General features: G+C 38.0%; 2 protein-coding genes across 4 annotated transcripts in view; both read right to left on the reverse strand.

The window, feature by feature from the left end:
• The window catches only part of bcl9l (bcl9 like), a 56,885-nt gene extending 37,412 nt beyond the window's left edge, over positions 1 to 19,473 (reverse strand). For all 3 annotated transcript variants that reach the window (XM_077248356.1, XM_077248355.1, XM_077248357.1), the window contains exon 1: positions 19,143 to 19,473. The gene's annotated coding sequence lies outside the window, so the exon portion shown is untranslated. The remainder of the gene's footprint in view (positions 1 to 19,142) is intronic.
• Positions 1 to 19,671, reverse strand: part of LOC143757334 (uncharacterized) — a 252,183-nt gene that overhangs the window by 38,966 nt on the left and 193,546 nt on the right. The window lies entirely within an intron of this gene.

Genomic DNA, 19,671 nt, shown 5'->3' on the forward strand with positions numbered 1-19,671 from the left:
GCCATTAAACATGTTTAAAACCATGTTCAAACCCATTATTCATGCTGCCTGTAGGATCGCATTTGACATTTGACTGAGCATCAATTATGTTTGACAGCTCTATAAATGATACATAAAGGACTTGTTGGTAGGGCTTGCTGGGCCAAGCATTACAATTGCTCATACTTATGGTTGAGGTTTATTACAATTTTGAAGTAGTATAAACTTCAGCACATGACTTGTTTCTGCTACAGACATGAATTGCACCTCACACCGTACGCTTGTTGAGAAGAGGTGATTGGACAGGTTTTTTTTTTTATCATTTCATATTGATTTGACACAAAGAATGATGCGTTCAAGGATATTTAGGATACTAATCTAATGAACATGACAGGAACGGCAAGGAACGAACACACAGCCGACAAACAAAATTTGGCTAGTCTTACGACTTCAGAATAGACTTGCTTGATACTTTTATGATGGTTTTTTTTGTGTCCTTTTTGAAGCCATTAATCATAACTGAATGGGAAAAAAGCAACCGTTTCGAAGTGATTGTAATGTTTTTGACAAAGTGACAAAGAAATGGGTGTAGCATATCTAGGAACCAAAATATCAGAGACTTAAAGGGATAGTTCACCCAAAAAATGGAAATACTGTCTTCATTTATTAAAGTCAGGGGGGCCCATCAACTGTTTGGTTACCGACATTCTTCAAAATATCTTCTTTTGTGTTTAGCAGAAGAAAGAAATTCATACAGGTTTGGAACAACTTCAGGGTGAGTAAATGATGAGATCATTTTCATTTTTGGGTGAACTAGCCCTTTAAAGATGGGCCCAAGGTTAGTTTAGCTTTTTCAAATTTGTTTTTATTTCAATAGCAAATTTACTGTAAGAATGATTAAATGTTTTGGACGCTGCAGTGAATATGCTTGCAAATTTGGTAAAACATGCTAGCAAAACATGCTCATGCATGCTAGCAATATGCAACTACGCGGCTGCAATGGGTTAAATTATGCTAGCAAAGTGTTAAAATGTAATTCTAGATAAGGAATCGACAGAATAATGTTAATTTCCAGAATAATGTTAAAGGTGCTGTGTGTAACTTTTTTACTCTACACTCTACTAATTCATTATTCATTGTCATGTAAAATCCTAAACCCCAACAAAACAGCCATTGCAAATGCTTTAGGGTCCAATGTGGCTATAATTTGGTCGGATATTGCATGACACCATTCATACATTCCAGAAAGACTGTGTTATTGGAGGCAGGACAAAGCCTTGCTTGGCCTATCAGCCACAAAACGGGGGCAGCTCACTGGATTGGGTGCATTTTCAGCAGAATTACTGGATTAACACGGCAATGTCATCTGCAATCCCATGAAGACACGGATCAAATGTGAAAGATGCAATAATTATTGATTTTTATTGCATAATTTCAGTTTTACGCACTTTCAGTTTTTTATTTACTTTGCATTGCTTATTTTGTTTCCGTTAAAAACAATGTTTTTAAATAGACCGTTTTCATTTTAGTATAAGCAACCACCTAGCAACCTATCAGAACATATTAAAAACCACAGAAAACAACGTATAGCAACACCCTAGCATTGAGTTGGAAAGTTTTGTATATAGAAGTGTAGTACCTTTGGCAATGGGTGATGGGAAATCTAGGTGCTTAGGTAAAGAGGTATTAAGAGGTCAGTATGTCACTGAATTCTTTCCTGCTGAATCATGTTTGAACGTAACTGATCTAGTAAACTGATCTTGTGCACGTAGGCTTTCAAATTAATGTTGCATAACTAGGAGATAAGTAAATATGGAAAATAATGGAGATGAACACTCCCAGTCTGGCTTTTAGTAAAAAAAGAAAGAAAATGGGTCAGATTGTTAAATCCTGTTTTCATCACAATAAAGGGTTTACCTAGAAACAACCCCCCGTCAAGAGTGTCTATCTAGTTATTTTCTCTCAGTCTCTCTCTGTCCAGCTGCGAGTCTTCGGTCTTCAGTAAGTCTATTGTTCTTCTGTTGCAACAGGCCGTCTGTTTTTCAGTTGCCTGTTGTCGTGGGAGTGAGTGCAGTGCAGTCTTGAGTAGAACAAAAGGTTACGAGAATGCAACTGTCATTCGTGCAACAGGCACAATGACAGGCTGCAGGTGAGAGCATGTGTGACTTTATCAGAAATCAGAAATGAACCGGGCCGAGACCCTTTACTCACATCCTCCAGGACAGGCTGAGTGCAGTTTGGGAGCGCTGAGACTTTGGGACGCCAACTGCAGGCTGTATGCGTCAAGAACTTGCTCATTCACACTGATCTAATTTTCTTCTGAATATTTCACTGTCCGAAGCCTCACTGATGCGTCACAGAAAGCCATCCGAGAAATCGAATCTGCATGATCTTGGTCAGAGTGACTTTGATGAAACAGATCGTTTTTTGACCAATGAACTCCCATGACTTTTCCAATCATTGTGGTCATGATAAAGGCTGGATGGATATATATATATGACTGTGTCAGTAGACCAGTTCAGCAACATGGTCCACCCAGTCACAGTTAAGTAATAGGAAGTAAGATAGATAGTAGCTATAATTAAACGTCCTACATCTAAAATAAATATGTCAACACAGGGAAGAAAACCAGAAAATAATACTTGCAATGCATTGACCAATCACATCTGCATTCGCGTACATGTAGAGAATGTTTCTGGGCTTAGTGGAGACTTGTTTTATCTCCCAATTGTGTACTGAACATCCGAGACATCCCGCTGAACAACTTTGATAAATAACATAATCAACAACAACTCATGACAAATTATAATCACTCTCAAACTCCTTTTTCGATGTCAGGTGATTACTTTTCTCAAAAGACAATTTGGCAATTATCTATAATTACCGAAAGCTTCTCTTCTAGTTTCACAGAACCAGCTGGATACAAGCACCTCATGCCAGGATATTTGCAAAGGCAAACTAATCATAATCATGTTGTAATAAATATGATTGGCATTTTCAAAACAAAACAAAAACTTTAGAGAATAATACGCATGCCTGAATAAGTGTGTTCTTTGGTGCACTGTAGGCGACATGTGCAGTGCATTGTGGGACTTGCACAGGTGAAAAAAATCAGCCTGTTGGGGGTTTAGGAAGGTTGCTGTGGCACCTACACATAACATGGGTCTCTGCAAATGAAAGCAGCGTGAGAGAAGAGTGAAGAACGCGAGGCCTAAAGCGGACTGGATGATGACACAACAACAAACAGAGCGACCGAGAACGGACGCAGTCAGGGGGAAATCATCTCGCAGCCGGGCTTGTTAGAAAACACTGCCCGTGTGCCTGCGCCAAGAAACAATGCCACAACAAAGTGAAAGAATACTGTTTATTTAAGAGGAAGGGAGGACAGACTGCAGCGCTCTGAAGAAGGGAAACAAGGAAGGAGGAGTGGAGCAATCAAAGGCAAAGGAGCCAATATAAACACCCTCACTACAGATAGAGCCTCAAAAAACTCATCCCAAAACCTGGAATGGAATACAAAAGGATAAAGAGGATATATTATACCCTTTTATAATGTCTTGATTTTGTTTTTGGAGTCTACAAGAATACGTTTTCTTCCACAAACTGCTGGATGGAAATGCCAAGATGTGCATAAATTCTGAAAATTAACTTGAAATGAAATGAAAATTCAAAAAAAAGTATGCGCTCATTTGAGTGGGATAATATATTTATCCCATAAGAAAGCATACGCATAAACTAAAATATAAACACATTTACTGAATATATTCCTAGATGCGCATCAAACAAATCATGTGACTGCGCGATGGAATGGCGTGACTGGAGTAATCAACGGAGCAATCTTTTTGCATACCATCTGAAATGTTTTGGTCATCCTGAAAAGCCTAAGCCTAAGAAAAAACCTAAGTTTGTTCGTCAAAGTGGTTCAGTTTAATTACCTTACTGAACTGTCTTAAATCCCAAACAGCAGGCATCTTCCTCCAAAATTGTGTATCGTCTGAGTGCTCTGAGATGCAAGTAATATATTATATACGAAAATTATTATATACAGTGGCTACTCCTACTGTTCTTAGTGATATTTAGCACCAGTTTATATATAAGTGACGATGGTTTCATTTCAACTCACTGGATAGAAAAGCTGCTTTATTCCCAAATATTTTATGCAATATTCCCATTTTGTGCACAAGTATAGCTAGTAGGGATGTGATGGTGAGGAAATTTTCCCACCGTTTCATCGATGTGTGACAACACCGGTAATACCAGTCCCTCTTTTGCACCTCGCATTTAAATCACTAATTTAAAAGGGAAAGTAAAATGCGCACAGGCATTCATAATGGGTGGAGCAGAGTGAGCGTTTGCCGTTCATTCCTATGGAAGCTTAACGTCTGCTCCGTACCACTGAACAAGCACTGTTGTGAATGCCCATGCGGCCATGCGTATCTAGCGGTTGTTTTCAAATTAGCGCCAATTCGGGAGAGGCAATTGCTTGAATGGTGGGTTCATACACAACAACAACACAGTACAATGACAAACTCACTTAAACAGGTGCTTTTACATTTCGCTTGGAAATCAAATCTTCCGCCGTCGTCTTGTCAGTCAAGAGTGAGGTGAAATGGGTGAAGTAAAGTTAAATCTGACTCCTGCTGCTGATCTGTGTTGCGACTCATTCGGCTCAAGCTGAATTGAGAAGACACGTTCAGTTTTTCAGTGTAGTGTCTGTTCTCTAACTGAACTAAATTATTTTTATTACTATTAAAAATCTAAACGACGGTGGGGGGCAGTGCCACGGTGGGCAAGTGATATAACCGGTGTTGCGGCTGAATACCCTTAACACCGGCAACACCGATTATCGCAGCAAGCCTAATAGCTAGAAACATGTAGCCCCTATTTACTCTGATTGGTCAACTAGACCAGTGTGTTGTGATTGGTCAACCGCTTACAGCATGTTTCGGAAATGTCACACCCACACAATCTCATTCCTGAAATGATTCGATTCGTCCATGTCTATTAAACCTTTGACAAAATCACAGCGGAACATTCAAATCTGTGTTTTGCCGCTGACCCAGAGAGAACCGTTAGACTATCTAGGAATGAAACGGCTTCACAAACAGTTTTTTTAACCACACACAGTATCATTATTTTTGTGTAACAAATATTCAAATGATCACAGAAGTACTGGGATAAAAGTTTAGTTCAGATATAAAAACCGATGTCGATCAAAATAGAGCAAATCAACTTGGTGCTTTAAATAATGTTTGTATCAATTACATCGTCTCCGAAAAAAATCATTCATTCAAGAGATTCATTCAGAAATGCTGATTCATACAATAATGGAAGAGAAGTATTTATGAGTGAGTCATTGAATCTATCATTCAAACAGATTTTTTTTAAATTAATTCAAATTAAACATTTTAAATGGACTGCAGCGATAAAAAAAATTCATAACCTCTAGTAAACGACGTGTTATTTTGTTCAGAAAATCTGCATTTGAACCAATATATATATATATATATATATATATATATATATATATATATATATATATATATATATATATATATATATAATCATGATTCTCAATTTATCCAGAATCGTGCAGCTCTACCCTTACAATAACCTCATAACCAAATTATAAAACACTACCAAAGTAACTGAATCAGGCCTCGCCCCCTTTCTTTTTTGGCATATGGCTTGGGCGGGAATTATTTAAATGAGGAATATTGTGACGTGTACTGGAAGAAATCTCAATACTACAATCAAAGCATTTCAGGGAGATCCGAAACAAACAGTGCTTACTGATATAGAGAACATCTCCTTTAAAGTGGATTGTGCTTTGTTACTTTGCAGTTACAAAGACCAATTTGATTTTAAAAAATGTTTAATTAGAATTGGCCATGAAAATATCTTATTTGTGTGAAAATTTGTAATTATTGGATAAGGTTTTTTTTTTATAAATCAAATTCTGATTAATTTATTCTAATGAATCAATCAGAGGGATTTGTAAATTTGCTTGCCTGGCCAAATTATTATTAGGAATATGTATTCCACAGAAAGTTACATGGCTTTTTCATGACCTTTAATTTCTATGATTGTCCATGCCTGCAAAACATTTTAAAATACCCTGATATTTCAGATTTTCCATGAGCGTGCAAACTGTGTCCATTAAATAAATATAATTTCTGTGTATGTGTGCATTAAGTCAGGAAAGAGATTTGTGTACATCATGCTAGTACACATGATAGTCTGCAAACAGGGCTGGGTGAAAATATTTGCAAAGTCTTTGCTAATAATATAAAATTAGGGAACATCGTACATATCAAAATGACATCAATGCAATTTTATTTTGTCCATTAAGATTCCTAAAGTTTACATAATCCAAGTATTTCAATAGAAGTATTTGCAATCCGTTCAGATTCTGAAAATCTGATTCTAAAACTGTTTGTTTGCGTCATCGCTCAAAAATGTTCACAGAAATTCCTGAAAATAATATTATGTATACTAAATTGTATTACTAAAATCCATAATATCTAATACTGTTTTACTGCCTATAAATTAAAATATAATTAGTCCTTGTGTTCCTTTAGAAAACATTCCTTGATTATTTTCAAGCTGTGCAAAGTGTGATTTTAAAGTGTGTCATTCTCTTTCACTAATGCAACCAAATAGAATTGCACAAAAAAATGACTATGTTTTTAGGTGCACTGAATACTCCCTCTTGTCTGCTATTTGACAGAACAACAATTCCTGCCCCAAACGCACACCATTGGTTGAGCCAGTGTTGCTGTGTCAGCCTGGTAAGGATAGTTTTTTCTCACCCAGATCTATCTGCAAAAATGACTACAAGGGGTATGAGGTAAACATGTATGCATTCAAAATACAGAATCGTCACATCATGGAACAGAGTTTCTTGGAGGCACATATCATGTGACCCTGAAGAGAACAGAAAAACAGAGAGTGAGAGAGAGGGCGGGCAGCAGTACAGCGTAAACAGATTATCATAGCCACAGAACAGCAGTGTGTGTGTGTGTGCGTGTGTGTGTGTGTGTGTGTGTGTGTGTGTGTGTGTGTGTGTGTGTGTGTGTGTGTGTGTGTCGGCAGTCCCTCTGTGAGCTCTGCAGTCTCATTCTCTCTCTGTAAAGACAGGGAAGAGCTCGGCTCACTTTGCATGGGGGTCAAGGGTTGTATCTTTTCTAACACACTCTGGGCCATCAGCCAACAAAGAGCAAGGAAAAAGAGCAAACTGCAGCCAAACAGACAGAAGATGGTGAGAGTGAGATGGAGAAGTACTCATGTGGACCAGCGTTGAGCATGAGAGAGAGAGAGAGAGAGAGAGAGAGAGAGAGAGAGAGAGAGAGAGAGAGAGAGAGAGAGAGAGAGAGAGAGAGAGAGAGAGAGAGAGAGAGAGAGAGAGAGAGAGAGAGAGAGAGAGAGAGAGAGAGAGAGAGAGAGAGAGAGAGAGAGAGAGAGATATGCAGGAAAGTGAGACATGCTAGAGTTGTATTTCTGAAGAGAATGCGAATGGTGTTTGCCTGTGTTGTTGCTGCCACAGTGCCAGGATCTTCCAGGGGGTCAAAAGAACCCACCGCCAACTTACTACGATATTCTGGTTTCTAGGTATTCCTTAACACTTTTTTTGTTTAATCACAAAAACATATGCAATGCTGCAACAGTAATCTGTCAGTAACAAGTAGGAGAATGATTCTGATTCTGGACAGACAATTAAACAAAATAGCATGTAATTTACTAGAGGTTCTGACAAAATGTTGATTGCTGCTATATTTAAAAAAATGTTTAACTCATTTGATTTTTTTTTTTAAATCTCTTCGAATGAATGATTCAATGACTCAATCATAAATGTTCATGTTGGTTTCATATGGTTTTTAAAAAATGTTGTAACATTTTTAACAAAAGTTTAAACTTAATTATTTCCCCAAGATATATATATATATATATATATATATATATTTTTTTTTTTTACAAATATCATTAATTATTAATTAAGAAATATCATGAAGTTTTATGAAGTATTTTTCCTGCATGTTTCTGCACTTGGCTTGTACCACATGAAATTGTTTTTCAAATATTTATAATATTCTAATACAACCGCTTCACTTTTTTTTTAAATAGTAAAAATAGTAATAATAAGATTATCCCAAACTGCTAACGGTTTCGTTTCCAATAATTTTTTAACGGGGCTTATTTTATTTGTTAAGATACTAGGACAGTTTTATAACCCTTACATTTCTTACTATCACAGAAGAGGGGTATTCAAGTCATTGTATGTTTAAATAAAAAAATGTAATGCATTTTTAAATAAATCAATAGATCCTGACAAAAAAGATTAGCATCATGTCATTCATTACTTTTTTTAATTTTGTGAATCGCAAGCTGTTTTCACATAATTACATAACTTGTCGATTGAAGCCTGATTAATGTTTTACCATGTTTTGTTAGCACTAACCCATTCTTGTGTGGTACACACCAAGACTTTTAACCATTGCACATTCCCAAGTCTTTGCAAATCTAAATAAACGACATAAAATCATCATTACAGGGGAAACAATACAGTAAATTCTCTCTTATGAGAGAAAATTCACTTGATCACTGGCATGTAAAGCTAAATATTTAAGCTTTAAATTAAGTCAGTGTATACACACTCTGCCATCCAGCCAATTACAGCGCTGGAGGAACAAACTCAACAGGAATCTTGTACACACACACAGAATAATTTCCATTCCACCTTAAATGAAGGGCAAAGTTCTAGCTTGATTCAGTTTGTACTAAGGGAAAAATAGGCTTGTTGTGTTGAGCATGAAGTGTTCTGAGTCTCACAGCTGGCTGCTGAAAGCTTCTCGATATCACATTATTCTTTCATAGCTGGCCTTAGCACCACGACTTGTAACTCATCTGGAAGCTCTCAGATCACCTGACTAGATAAGAAACACTTTGTTCCGAACGCTGGATCTTATTGTCCTTCCAACACACTACAAACAGCCTTTAATAGACCCAAAGCACAGATCTACACTTGATGACACAATTCACCTTCCTCTGCGTAACCTTCCCTGACTTGAGATAAGATGAAGGATGTCATTTCCTTGCAAAACCCATCGCCAAACTCTTGTTGTTTTTATGACGAGGTGATACTATGTTGGTGCATTCAGGGATTATATGACATACCATGTGTGTTACGGCACACAAGCACACCGAAAGCCATGCACCGCAGGAATGATCTGTGATAGGAATGATCAGATGATGTGCTAAAAAAAAAAACACACACGTCTATTGTGAATATGCATTCCCTGGAGGCCTGTCTCTGTGCCTGAGAGGATGCACTAATTTTTAAACTACATGAAAGCAGATGGTAGCACAGGGACGAACGCTGTCCCTTAGCAAAGGTGATTGAAGTGTGGCATCACATGATGTCAGATGACAGGCCATAAGTTAGGCAGTAAAAAGTTTGCAGAGGCCAGTGTGAAGAAGCAGAAGAAATGAAGAGGCATTAGAATAGGGCATGGGTCAGCAACCTTACACCACGTCTAAACCGGATGCGTGCAGACATCGAAACGACAAAACTTGACGGAGACCGTTTGTATTTTTAACATGCCTCAGAGCTACTCCAGCTGCTATATTATCTATTTGCTATGAATTTATTTGTTATATGTATTTTTAAACTTCTAAATATTACATCAACGCAAGCTCATGATGGTGGAGAAAGAGCAAGATGCAATGTGCCAGATTAAGTCAGCGCCAGAGCCGCACGATTCTGGATAAATTGAGATTCAAGATTTTTTTGTTGTCGTTGGTGTTTCAAAATAAAGATCACAATTCTCCCACGATTCTGAACAGACAACTAAACAAAATAACACATCATTTACTAGAGCTTCTGACAAAATGTTAATTGCTGCAGTCTTGAATTAATTGCCGTTTAATTCATTTGAATGATTTAAAAATATATATATATCAATGAATGATTCAATGACACTCATAAAGACTTCACTTTTTTCATTACTGGATGATTCAGCGTTTTTTAATCAGCTGTCTCTCGAATGAATGATTCAATGACAAACATTTTTTAAGTCACTTGTCGCCACCAAGTGGTGTAACGATATAATTGATACAATTGTTATTTGAAGTGCCAAGTTACTTTCAAAAGGATGTGCTCTATCAATGTTTATGTCCAAGCTATAAGCTTTTATCCCAGTACTTCTGTGATCATTTAAATATTTGTAACAGAAATAATGATACTGTGTGTTTAAAAAGACTGTTTGTGAAGCCGTTTCATACTACATGATAACCGCTTTCTCTGGGTCAGCGGCAGCACAAAAACACAGACCTGAATCTTCACTGTGATCGTAATTGTCAAAGGTTTAATAGACAGAAGAATCGTCGTCATTTAGGAATGAGATCGCGTGGGTGTTTGAATCGAGATCGCGATCTTTGTGCAGCTCTATTCAGAGAAGAGTAACTTAAAAAAATAATAATACCACTTCATGTCAAAAAGGTTTATCAGGTATGTATGCTTTTAGAAACAGTTCACCGTAAAATGACAATTCTGTCATTGTTTATTCATCCTCATGTCATTGCAACTCTATGACTTAAAGTCACCATGAAATCCAAAATGACAATTCTTGTTTTATTTATGGAATATTGCAGTATTTGTTAAAAAATACCATTATTACAGTAATAGCAAACCACAACAACCCAATGATCCAATCAATTCCTGATGGACAAAATCAAGTCCCGCCCTACATTTTTTCTTGTTTGAGAAGCCATTTCACTCGGATATACATCACAATACGGAAGAAAAGACTATCACAACTTCCATTTCATGTCGCCTTGAGTAACTGAGGTGCTAACTTCCTGAGGAGTGAAACCATGAAGACTAGACTATACCAAGTCATCTTTGACCATTTTTTGTAATATATTTTCTATAAATTATATAAATTTTAATTTTTTATATAGAAATCATACAAATGAATTGTATACATAAAAAGTATATATATAGGCTACACACCACCACACATATATAAATATACATGATACAACTATATGAGTTGCGTGTGAGATCCATGTGCAGCAGCGGCAGGTCTTAAAGTGACAGCAGCCACTAATGCTGTCTGTCATTAATGTTTATCGAAAAACAAAGGTAACAGAGAAAATTACTCATTGCTCTTGATTAAAGGTGCAGTGTGTGATTTTTAGCGGCATCTAGTGGTGAGGTTACGAATTGCAACCAACAAAAGTTACGGTGGCCGACGGGAAAATAGCAGAGAGTAGCCAGTTCAGCAATGAGGTTTCTTTACAAGGATAAATTAAGAAATTATCTTTACTTAATTATTCAGTAAAACTATATGCTATTGCGAATATTATTGTTACTTGTTCATCATTGTGTCAGTGTTTTATTCGCTGAACTAAGCTTGCTTCATTGCACGAAGAGCAACATAGTAACGAAACGCGTTTGTCCGTTTAGGGCTACTGTAGAAACATGTTGGCGCATTTCAATGTAAGGGGATCCGCGGTGTATGTAGACAGAAACTGCTCATTCTAAGGTTATACAAATATAACGGTTCATTAAGTAAGGTCTTTATACACCACTGAAAACTTCTTTTTCAAGGTAGTGACGAAACGCGCTGTGTGTTCGCTGTCGGCTACGGTAGCAACATGACGACACAATATGTCGACCTCCATAGAAGGGGGCGCCCGCGGTTCTGGAGATATAAATGTCTCATTCTAAGGTAATAAAAACATAGCGGTTCATTATGCAAGGTCTTTATACACCACTGAAAACATAGTTATGGATCATCTTATATTGCATTTCCGTCAATAGATCCTCAGAAATATTTCATATTGCACCTTTAAAGAACGTTAGAAAAGAAAGAATATGACATTAATTATGGGTTTATGTGAGGATTGTTTTAAGTTTACTTAAATTAAAAGTTGTTATTATTTTAAGCTTAATAAATAAATATTTTTTAATTACAATGTTGAATGGCTAGAATTAATGTTTTAAATTGAAAAAAAATCTATTTCATCGAGACATCATTAGCTGTATTAGTATTAGTGATACTGGCCTTCATTCATAAAAAGATGCCATTAAAAAAGTAGGCATATTTAAAATATACTGTCTTTATGTTGTTTCTACATTAATTTGGAGATTAACTGGGAAATTATTACATTATAAAATTTAAAAACGTAAGTGTTTTTAATCGTGATTAATTTTTTAATCTATTGACAGCAATATATGTATGTATATATATACACACATATAATTTAAACAAAAAGGCATTTTACAATGTATGCAACAATGAGGTCCAATTATAACATTTAAAATTAAATTATTCAATATTTTACAAAAATACTGACCTTTCTGAAATGGTATCTATGCCAACCAGACATTTACAATCATGTCATATAGCTGATGAGATTTATCATCAATCTCCCCAGTCTTTGCCCCTATCTAGCTGTCGAATCCAGCTCATGTCATTCAATGATCTCACTTCCTGCATCCCCCCCCCACCCCCCCCCCCCCCCCACACACACACACATAATTTCCCCATTCATCATCTCTGACTCTCTCAAAAAAATCTCCAAAAGAATCTCAAGAATCCAAGTGCATTATGAGATAAATGCTCCTCCTGGCAAATATGTGACCTCACAATGTGACGTCTAGTCAAGTTCTTTAAAGCAGTTGTTTATCCTCTACTGTTTCCACAGAAGGAGAAGTGAATTGTAGGTTTGAACTCAGGTCAGCTCAGGTCACTGTAACCGCACTCAGTTCCTCACAATTGCTCCAGGAAGAAAGGTTTTTCTGTAACACAAACCACTGCTTGAACACTTCTAAATTTAGTTTCAATCAGACCATGTTTTTAGGGAACTGTTTTTAAAAATGTTAAAACCATTTATCCCAGTATCCAGTTGAATGCGTAGAGAAAACTATAAGTGTGGTATTTCCAGGTCGATTCCCCTTGAAAATGTGTAAACATTGTGACTCTGTGGTGCTATTAAAGCATTTCTCTGTTTATTTAAGAATCCCAACCAGTCCAACACAGCAACATTGACTAACTGCACCAGTTGTGTGGGTTTGGGTGAACTATCTGCTTGTTCAACCAATGACAGATGAAGGGAGTGTTCAAGAAACCTGTATGCAGAGAGTGTTGAAGGGCTGTACATGAGAGCTTGTGCAGAAAACCCCTATATGGAGATGGTTTATGCTAATGAATATTATGCTAATTAACTAACTGTGGCTACAGTTTTAACTCCGTCTTTAAAATGATCCAGATTTGACACCTTATAGTAAGAACAAATTTGTTTGCAATTTGCATACAAACTTGTGAATTCACCAGAAATGTTGCAGGAGAACCTTAAATGATTACATAACCTCACTTCAGTACAATTATTTGTAAATGAGGCAAGCCACAAAGCAAAGTTGAACTGGGTAAACACTTAATATTCACTATTATGCCTGTACAGTACCGTCCCTCCAAAGAGTCAGACATGGGTAGGCGAATTTTCCAAACACAAACCCGTTACATTCACCATCCACAACTGAAGCACCATCACCTCAAGTTGAGAACTACGTCAAATCTCCCTCATCTCTGTGATGTCACAACTGGAGCCATAACACAATACAGATAATCTAGATCCCTTTAAAGGCAGATCCCTTGGTCGGTTCTCTCTAAAACACTCGCTGAAGTCTACAAGGTGTTGAGCCAATGTGGGGCAGAGCACACTGTGAGCCTTGGGCCTCAAAGACAATTCAGATCAAGTTGCAAACTCTGTGAGCTTCTAAAAATAGCGTGGTAGGATATCACGCTCACAGCACTAGCTAATGGCCTGTGTGGCCAGTGGGCTAAAGAACAGCCAAACACTGCCAGAATACACTTCACACATTCTCTCTCTCCGCTCACACTGCTGACTACTACTGACGGTCTGTCGGGTTCTTATGACGGAGGAAAATTTAGGAAAAGACGTGTTTAATTTAAACAGACCACTGTGCCAAAACTATCAGGAGAAAACGCAACATTATCAGCTCTGTCTGATCTGGGGTCAGCTCATAGTATCACTATCTCTCCTTCTATCACACACAGCACTAACTTAATCAGCTTGCGTCACGAGGCCCTGGAGATCTGACAGGAAAAGAGAATTAGGGGAGCATGTGAAGGGTTTGAATGGGATTGAAATTTCTATCCAAATATAAAGAATGAGAAGTGTTAAATATCACCCTATTTGATATCGATTGTAATATATGTGCACTAAGAAAAAATCATTTTGCGCCACCTCTGAAATAACTAGCCAACCTTGTTCATGTGACGTCATCAAGCCCCTACTTTCACAATCCAATCAATTCCCAATAGATGTAATCAAATCCCACAGTCCACTGAGAAATGCTGATTTTAAAAGAATGTTTCAACCCAAAAACCAACTCATGCTGTTCCAATCCTGTATTCCTTCCATAGAACACAGAAAAAAAATCCCAGCAACTCTTCCATACAACAAAAGTAAATGAGGGTCTTGCTGTGCCTTATTTTAATTATATGTTATCACACAGCAGAGATTTCCAAACTTGGTCCTGGAGGGTCACTGTCCTCCAGAGTTAACATTATCTCCAACTTGCCTCAAAACACCTGCTTGGGAGTTTCTATTAAACGTCGTAAGACCTTGATTAGCTGGTTTAATTGGGGTTAAACTCTACAGGACAGTGGCCCTCCAGGAGCAGGATTGGAATCCCCGACAAATAGGCTGCCTTTGGAGAGCGCACTCCAAGGTAGGAAGGCATCAAGGCCTGTCCGAATCCAATGTTAGTTTCACTTCCTGTCTCCTGAGATACCTTCATCTGATCGATATTTGAAGGCAGCATAGATGTATACTTCACTGCCTTTGATATCCCACAATCCTGTGCTTTCCATCTGTGACAGTTGATCTGTTAATGCACATTTTTGAGTAGCATTTTGATGTCATTTCTAGCGAGAAATTACTATTGTGGTAATTAAACATTCGCTTAGTTTTCACCAATGCTCTCTCTATTTTGCTGTAGATCATTTTAAACCGTTACGCTGTCTCAGAAGTCTGTCTGAAATCAGTTTTGTCAGGTAACTTTGTGTGTAGTCAGGGATTAAAGTGGGCCGGAACTGCGTTCCGGCACCTCAGATAAATTATTAAATAAATAGATTCATTAATCTCAACGAATCTCGCTGGTCCCGAGATGGACCGACTGGCCGACCAACTTCCCTTCCTCCCCGCTGAACGCGTCAACGCGAGTGATTATAAATGCGTGAAATGCACTCACGGTGGTTGAGCGCGGTACAGTTAGTTTAATGTTCGATATTTCGCCGAACATTGCTTTCCCTTGCCACTGTTCTATAGGGTCGGCAGTCTAACAAAGATATCAATAGCAGGATTAGTTTTAACATTATGTAACCATTATCGACATTAAATATATTCGTTCAAAATCACCGTGCATTAATGCTGCATATTTATACCTGTGAATGCTTTGACACGTTTCCACAGAGGGAACGTCTGCCAATTCCACTAACTGCCTTAAACATAGCCTATAATTTGTATTATTTAAAATTACTTTTCAAATTCCAAAGCTTGTAGAAGGTTCCTATTGGCAATACTGACCTGGTAGCCTTGAGTAAATTAACTTATCTAAGAAAATGATTCATAAAACTCATCAGTTGAGCCTACGGTTACTTTCTTCACTGACACAGACGAAAATGAAAAGACTATCAGTCAAAGTTCAGCTTTAGGAGGGGAAGAAATACGGCAGGATAAGGAGACTGAGAGAAAAAGAAAGATTAAGATGAGTGACCAGTTATTGACAAATAATCAAACGCACACTGATATGGTTTTAAAGCTATTTATTATCAATTTTTTTGGCCTTCAAAAGTCTTAAATTGCACATGTAGGTCAGAGAAATCAACATTTTCTTGGGGATGCCCCCGAACCCCCCTAACTACCTCATATTTAAATGCACATGGCTGTGGGGGGTGGGGGGGTAATGTGGGCTGATGTGGCTACAATGCCAGGGCTCAATTTTTGGCCCAGTTTTCAGCAATTTTAACATAATATCATCATCATATCAGTGTTGATAGACCAAAATAAAACCATTAAAATATCAAGTAAATAAGAAGGCTATTGTGATATGTGGTGCCACAGTGACACTCTTGTCCCAAAAAGTATTGCTATACCACGATATCAATATGTTGTCCCACGGTGAGTCATTTTTCCCTGTTGCACCTATACACAAAATTTGAGGGTTCCCCCACCTACCAAATCCCACTTTAACCACTGTGCGCAGTCATTGCCTGATATTCTCAGGTATAAATATGCAGCATTAATGCACGGCCTGATAGGGCAGCAAGGCAACAAGTCAGCTGCCAAAGTTTTTGGACGCAGCCATGGCTTCAGAAGAGTTGGAATATATTGGACAATTCATATAGACTATTTTTAAGGTGCCATGTTTGGAGGGACTCAACTAGCCCTAACCATTTGTTCCAAAGGTTGACTACTTTTTGGTTAAATTATTCTTTTAATAATGTTAGTGTCATGCCAAAGCCAAAAAAGCTTGTCTTTTGGTCAGAATGAATATGACTACATCATCTCTGAAAGAAAATCAGGCTGTTATAGGGTCACCGAACACATCAATAATGTCATTTTGTACCAAAATATCTGATAATATACAGTACTATGTACAGTGACCCCAAAAAAACATTTGGACAACATTGTTTTTTTTTCTATTAGACACAAAATATCAATTTAAATGAATTGTTCACCTAAAGATATAAATTATTCCATAATTTACTCACCCTCAAGCCATCCTAATAATAATAATAATAATAATTCATTACATTTATAAATTGCTTTTCTCTGCACTCAAAGCGCTTTACATGGAAGGGGGAAACCTAGGTGTATATGGCTTTCTTCTTTCAGCCGAACACAATTGGTGTAATTTTAAATACTCTGTCTCTTCTCAACTTTGTACTAGCATTGAATAGAGCCGAAGTTTTTGAAGCTTCAAGAAGCGCATCGATCCATCATAAAAATAATCCATACGACTCCAGTGGGTTAATAAATGCCTTGTGAAACAAAGCTTTTTGTAAGAAAAATACCCATATTTAAAGCTTTATAAGCTATAATCACTGGCTTCCCGGAAAGGGCCGTACACACGAGAGAGTCGAGTTCTGGCAGAAGGGTGACCTCTGACCCGAGGTATGATGTAGGACGCATGGCGTAGGCGTAGCGCAAGCTTAGGTGAGAACAGACGCCTCTCACGCAAACCAACTCTCTCGTGAACACATGTGCAATTACTTTTACTTACTGGTCCTGAAGCAATTTTTAGTGAATGTAAAAAATCTGTTCCCTTTAAGTTCACACAGGTGTCCTAGCAGAGTAACCAAAGGTGTAGTAGTTCATCACAGTGAAAGGATAGTTCACACAAAAACTGAAAATTCTAACATTCCTTACAAACCAGTATGATTTCATTTTCCTCCATGAAACATATGCTGGTCTCTCTTTTCAATATAGGCTAATGAATATGAATTAAAACTAGGCCTATCAAGAGCCAAAATGACAAAAAAAGCAGTATAAAGTACCATAAAAGTGGTCGATATTTTATTACTTCTAAAATCATCCAAAAGGTTTGTGTGACAAACAGAATGAAATTTAAATCTTTATTAATTTGACTGAAAATCTAGACATCTGCCCTGGCTCTCCTTGGCACGTTCATAAAAGTTCATGAATGAATTATTCCTTTTAATGATTCTGTAGATCCAGTTCACAAAACCAGTTTGAATGGTTTGTTCAAGAATCTCACTAATGTGGTTCTTGCTTTCAGCTCAATGACTCAACGACCCAATCGCAGCGGTTAACAGCTCACTGGAGTCAGATTTCAGTCCGTTCCTCACAAAAAGCTGTTGTATCGCTTAGAAATATCATGCACAAGTCATATGGACTTTTTGAAGCTTAAAAAGCTTCAATCCCCATTCATTGTAAGGAATGACCAGTACATTGTTCAACAATTCGCTTTTTCTGTTCCACAGAAGTAATAAATAACGGTTTAAAACAACACGGCCTGGTTTCACAGACAGAGCTTAGATTAAGCCAGGATTAAGCCTTAGTTCATTCAATCAGGACATTAATGTAGCTTTTAAAAGCATGCCTTAGAAACAAACAAAAAATACGGTGTGCAACTTGCGACAAAAAAATGGCAATAACATAATTTAAGATATGACAGTACAAGTGTCTTTCAGTTAAAACAGCGCAAACATGCATTTTAGTTCTGGGACTAGGCTTAAGCATTGTCTGTGAAACCAAAAACATGTCCACAAAAAAAATGTCTTCATTCCGAGGAGTGTATTTTATCATTTAAAACTTGCCAGACATAATTTATGTAATGTTTTGCCTACACACTGTGCTTGTGCTATCTTTGTTTACAGTAAATGCCTCTTGGTTTGATATTTTGATTTTTGCTATGCCATGCAAGGACATACAGACATTTAAGTGTGGCTTAAGTGGAGCCACTGTATGTGTGCACAACACTCGTTTACAGAATATTCAAAATTCAAAGAGAAACTAATGTTCTGCATGCATGCCCTGACAGTTTGCAACACACTTCGGTAAAAACATTTTTTTAAATCTCATGCCTGAAGCTGACGGTATTACTACAGACAACCGCTTTTCCATTGACTTCATGAATGTGATGGTGAGCAGCGGCCACATTCACCGTCACATTCTTCAAGTGCCTGCCTCTTTCTGCCAATCACTCGCGACATTGTAACAGCCTAGCTCGTTTTCCTCAACACAGTCCTTCAAACGACAGTCAAAACGCGCTAACTCACTCTTAAACAGCAGCTACAAGTCCTTCCTGGCTTTTCGTGTCTTTTTACGGTCACATGGAGACGGGCCCTACGTTACACAGAGCCTATCGTCAGCTCATTAGCATCCATTGCACTGAAGAGAGGCAGTTAGCAGGCGAGGCTAACTCCAGGATCCCCTACAGCTGCTGCTTTGGCTACGAGTTCAGCACACCGGAGCGATACACAACACACGCGCCGCGATACATGCAGACAACTGACAGTTTGACGGTTTGGCGTTTAGTACGCGCCGCGTTGTCACGGCATTATACGCCGAGCTTGTGTGCGTGCGTGTGCGGGGAGCTTTCCTACCCCATTCCGCGGTGTGTCTGCGAGCGGAGGCCGATGTCAAGAGTGACGGCCAGCCGACATCACCCGAAGTGTCCGCCGCCACTGCGCAAGATCCTCCGCGTCTGCGTTAAGCGACCAATGCGATGCCCCGAAGTAAAGCCGCTGGTTAAATATCAGATGTTTTAAACCGTTGTTTCGGTTCGGCTCCGAGCGGAAGACGAGTCCTGGGGAATACAGCAGATCATGACTCCGCTGTTGGAGACGCTGTCTGCATATTCCAGCTAATAGTGTAGAGGTAGCAGAAGGCGCTCAGACAGACAGTCGCTCTCGCGCTCATTACTCAACTCACTGTACACACATATGAGTGACACACTCACTCACTCGCTCGCTCGCTCGCTCACTCACTCACTCACTCACCCAGAACTGTTTCAATGAGCTCCTTTCATATCAGATAATAATACACCACCACCAATAAGAATAATATATTTTTATTTGTATAATAATAAATATTATTCATAATATCGTAGATTGTTAGATATCAGTCTAAAAT

The sequence above is a fragment of the Siphateles boraxobius genome, unplaced genomic scaffold, assembly GCF_051911475.1.
Source record: "Siphateles boraxobius isolate OS27281-9 unplaced genomic scaffold, OSU_SipBor_1 30, whole genome shotgun sequence".
In the NCBI taxonomy this organism is placed as follows: domain Eukaryota; kingdom Metazoa; phylum Chordata; class Actinopteri; order Cypriniformes; family Leuciscidae; genus Siphateles; species Siphateles boraxobius.